A 5,072-nucleotide genomic window follows, 5' to 3' on the forward strand; every position below is an offset into this window, starting at 1 on the left:
TGGAGTCAGTTTTGGTTGTTGTGTCTTTCCAGGAACTTGTCCATCTCACCTAAGTTATGTAGTGAGTTGGAGCACACGTATATTCATGGTTGAGTCCTTTGCTGTCTTTGGTTTTTCCCTTGGCCTCTCAGGGGCTAAGACTGGGAGTCAGATCCCACCCCTCCTCTGCTCACACCCTTCCCTGGGCCCCTGTCACCCAGCTTAGAAGGCGAGGTGGGCTTCCCTCACCGCCTGTCTCGGGCGTCCTCTCCCACCAGCGGCCTGCTTTACACCGCTCCTCCCACCGTGACCCCTCGCTGGCTCTGGGTGCCAGGCATACTCGTCCTCACGGCCTGGAAGGGCTTTTGCAACTTTTTCATCAAGTGTCAGGGTATTTGCTTGCCAGGGAGGCCATAACAAGTGCCACAGCCGGGGCGGCTTAAACAACAGGATTTATTGTCCCCAGTCCTGGAGGCTAGAATCTGAGATCCAGGTGTGGGCAGGGCTGGGTCTTCCTGGGGCCTCTCTCCCTGGCGTGTAGACGGCCGTCTCCTCCCTGTGTCCTCACGGGGTCGTCCCTCTGTGTGTGTCTGTGTCCTGACCTCCTCTTCCTATAAGGACACCAGTCCTGTGGGGTTAGGGCCCCACCCTAGTGACCTCATTTTACCTTCCTCACCTCGTTAAAGGCCCAGTTCCAGACACAGCCACGCTCTGAGGTGCTGGGGTTAAACATGTGAATTTGGGGACACAATTCAGCCCATAACATGAGGCCCACTGTGGCACGCCTCTTGAAACTGGCAACTTTTCCTTCCAAAGACTCCACATCCTTCTCACCTGCTCACCGTTTCTTTTTCCATGGCAGGTACCATCTTCTGAGGTCCATTCTACGTTACCTCTGGCCCGGCTCTCCCTCTGGAACTCAGCCCTGTGAGGCAGGGTCCTTGTTTTGTTTCTGGATGGATCTCAGGAGCCAGAGCCCAGCCTGGCACATGGCGGGCACTCGGCCAATGAGCCACTTTCCTCCTCACAGTTTCTTTTGTAGCATTAGCTTCAGGGGCTGCAGTAGGTGGAGGCACCATAACTGTGAGTATTAGCCGGGGTCTCCGGGGGACAGAACCAACAGGAGATCTGTGCATCCTTTCTCTTTCTCTCTGTATCTCTATCTCCGTCCCATCTCTCTCCTCTGTCAGCAGGCTGGATATTCAGAGGACCAGGAGGTGCAGTTCCAGTCCAAAGGCAAAAGAAGACCGATGTCCCAGCTCAAGCAGCTAGGCAGGCGGAGTTCCCTCTTACTTGGGGAGGCTCAGCCTTCAGGCCTTCAACTGATTGGATGAGGCCCACCCACATCGGGGAGAACCATCTGCTTTACCGAGTCCACTGATTCAGACGTTCATCTCATCCAGAAACACGCAGACTCTTGTTCAACCAAATGTCTGGGCCCCCTATAGCCCAGCCAGGTTGACATATGAAATTCACCCTCACACTGTGTAAGATGTATAATGCCTTCACTTACAAACAAAGATGCTGGTCTGGCCCATCTGCACTTGCATGTTTCATGTGCCTCTCTGATGGCTTTCCTAGGTTAGGGCTTTCCTGGTTAGGGCAGCGGGTACTGCCTTTTACACGCCTTCTATCCACCCCCAACACGGCCCTCTCTCTAGAACAGTTGTGTTGATTTACTGCCCTCTCTCCTCCTGTTCATCCCTCATCATCCATATGTTAGTGAACCACCTTCGTCCACCCTCACAGAACTGGGTCATGTTTTGACACCCGGCGGTTCGGATGCAGGGCAATCACCCTCTTCATTGGCGGGGACGGTTCCGGTCACTGGTGAGGCTGGAAGTATTCTTTCTTGCATTTAGTCACCATTTGCATTTTTCTTTTGTGAATGACTTCTACATGTCTTTTGCCTACTTTTCTTTCGAGGCGTTCAGGTTTCTCTCACTGATTTGCAAGAGACCTTTTAGTATTTTTTAAAAATACATTTATTTATTTATTTTTGGCTGCGTTGGGTCTTCGTTGCTGTGCGCGGGCTTTCTCTAGTTGCAGCGAGCGGGGGCTACTCTTCATTGCAGTGCACAGGCTTCTCACTGCGGTGGCTTCTCTTGTCGCAGAGCACAGGCTCTAGACACGTGGGCTTCAGTATTTGTGGTACACGAGCTCAGTAATTGTGGCTCGCGGGCTGTAGAGCGCAGGCTCAGTAGTTATGGCACACGGGCTTAGTTGCTCCACAGCATGTGGGATCTTCCCGGACCAGGTATCAAACCCGTGTCCCCTGCATTGGCAGGCGGATTAACCACTGTGCCACCAGGGAAGTCCCCCTTTTAGTATTGAAGACATCAACATTCCCTCTAGCATGCTTGCTGCAAATGTTTTTTTTCCATGCTTGTGCTTTGACTCTCAATCTTGGTTACAGTGTTTAGCGGGCTAAGTGCCTTTTCAGTGTCTGTGTCGTCAGGTATTGTAATCTTCCCCTTTACAGTTCTGGCAAAGTGGAGACCTCTGGGCTGTCACTCCAGAGTAGGGTCCTCCTGCTGTCAATGGTCGTAACCTCGGAGTCGGTTCGGTTGGTGCCCTGCGACATCAGCCGTGGCTCATTGGACCAGGATGCCCAGCTGCCCACGCGGGGCCAACTGGGGTCTCCCTCCTGACCATTTGGGACTAGGATCCAGAGGTGCTTACCAGGATCCAGAGGTGCCCATTCCACCTGAGGACACAGAAACCTGGGAACTGTGAGGGTAGGACGACCCCCAGGGGCCCTGAGATGCTGGAAAAGTCAGATCACAGAGAGACGGGGAGGAAGAGAGGGCTACAGAGGTGAGTGAGAGGGCCGGGATGGGAGAGGCACAAGCGGACGGGGTGGAGGGCTCCCCGGACCTTGACGGCTCCCCAGGCCTGGCCCACGGCTTAGGAGACTGGCCTGTGTCCCAGGGACATCTCCTGCTTCTTAGCTGGGTGGGTCACTTGCCCTAGCAAAGCCTTGGCCAAGCCACGCGGGGGCTGGACGCCAGCGCTCAGGCTGTGTCTGGCAGCCTTATGATATGCTGTCCTCCTGGAAATGAAGACCTTTGCAAGCCCTCCCACCCGTGCCCTCCCCCAGCTTGCCCTGGGGGAGACCCCAAGAGAGAACTTTACTCTTCCTGGCTGGGCTGGCTGCAAGTCACTACTTCCTGGGGTCACCACTCTTCCCCATGAGTTCGGGGTGGGGGTAGGGAGAAATGACAAAGGTGAGGGGCTTGGAGCAGGTGACCCGGCGGCCCCAGGGCCAGTCCCAGGTGCCTCCCTGGCTGCACCACACTGAGATACACCGAGGTTCCCAGTGTTTGGCCCTTGGAGTGTTTGGCCCTGGGGGTCTCAGTGGCAACTCCCGCGTCCAGCCCCGCCCCCATACTTCTGTCTGCTGGGGGAGGGGCCGAGCCCCTGCAGCCTCAGGACAGCGGCTCCTCCAGGCCCCGTCCAGCCTTCTGCTGTACACAAGGGCCTTCCCCCTCTTTGGGCACCTGAAGAGCTGAAGAGGGAGCCAAGGAGCAAGGAGGGCTCAGGAGTCTGTGGGTGCCTCTGATCATTGGCAGCTGACCCAGGAAAAATGGGGAGGCCTGTTCCTGAGTGACCCCAAGGCCCCAAGGGGTACAGGTTCCAGCGACAAGGATCTAGCCTGAGGACACAGAAACACTTTCTAGTAATTCAGAGGTGGGGGGCCGCCCTGGGTCGCAGGAGGCTCTGAGCCCCACCCCCAGCTTGGTGGGGGGTCCACCCACGGATGGGAGGGGGTGAAGGAGCCTCCGGAGTGTAGGGACCTCTTTCGCTGCCGGGTCAAGATCCAGGGACCCCTGGCTTTGCTCCCCGTCTGGGGTGGGGGGGTTGGGGGGGAAGTGCGGGGCGGGGTTCCACTCTCCCCACGAGTGTATTTCCATCAGCATTCGAGTAAGAAATGGGGAGTTAAAAAGCAAGCGGTTGGAGCTGGTTGCAGGACAAAGTGAAGGTACTTGACACCGTTGAACTGCGCGCTTAAAAATGCTTGAGGTTCCATTTTACGTATATTTTTAAACAATTAAAAACGTGAAAAACAGGCCGGAAAAACGATGGGAGTCATATTCTTCAAAGTAGGGCTTTGTTTCTTCCCCCTCCCTCCGCGGGACTTCTTGGGGGTGGGGGCGGGGTGGGCGCGGGGTGGGCAGTGTGCGGCAGGTCATACGCGCAGGTGCGGCAACACGGCGTAGGGAGCCTGGCCTCTTGGACCCAATACGGGCGCTGGGTGCGGGGAGGAGGGAGAGGGGACGGAGGGCGTTTCCAAGCCGGCTCTCCCAGCACTGGCCGCCTATTTTTGGAGCATTAATCCCATTCCTCGAGAGACAGCCCAGCCACACGCCCCCTCCTCCCTCGCTCGCGGGGTGAACTGACGCGGAGCGCGCAGGAGACGGTGCGCCCGCGCCACCACCGAGGAAGGAGGGAGCAGGCCACGCTGGAAATTACACTTACTAGGCAAAGCGCAGTAAATGCGGGTGCTGCGGTTGCCAGGGGGTGTGCGCCCTTCCTTCTCCCTCGTTCGTTCTCGAGCTGGCCGCGAAGAAACCATGCCCAAGCGCCAGGGCAGAAAACGCTCCGCGAGCGGAGTCCCCACCTGACTGATAACCGGACAGACTGATAAAACGTAATGACGCTTATAATCCGGCGAATTGTGGCTTAATAGTCGATGCATTTTCAGTAAGACTGTCTTTGTATTTACTTGTTTAATGACATGGGGCTCCAGGGACCCTGGAGAGGTCCCAGCCCCGGAAGTGCTGCGGGAGCCAGGGAGCTGCCCCAACCCAGCTTCCCCTCCTGTCTGCTCCTGGCTCCTAATGGGGCCATTTATCAATGTTTTCAATTTGGTTATTATTATTCGCCTTTCCAGAATTAGGAGTACATCAAACATCCTCTCGCCCCCAGAACCGGGTCACATGTCTCCAAAGTGCAGGCAAAGCTTCCCTCAGATGTAAGCAGAAGAAAAATATCTAATAATTACGTTGAATGTTAATAATTAAAGTCAGTATAACTCAGTGGATTGAGTCCCTGTTTCTTGCAGTTTGCCCGTCGCATCACGAGGTAAGCCT

This window comes from Phocoena phocoena, chromosome 8, assembly GCF_963924675.1.
Source record: "Phocoena phocoena chromosome 8, mPhoPho1.1, whole genome shotgun sequence".
NCBI classification, from domain to species: Eukaryota; Metazoa; Chordata; class Mammalia; order Artiodactyla; family Phocoenidae; genus Phocoena; species Phocoena phocoena.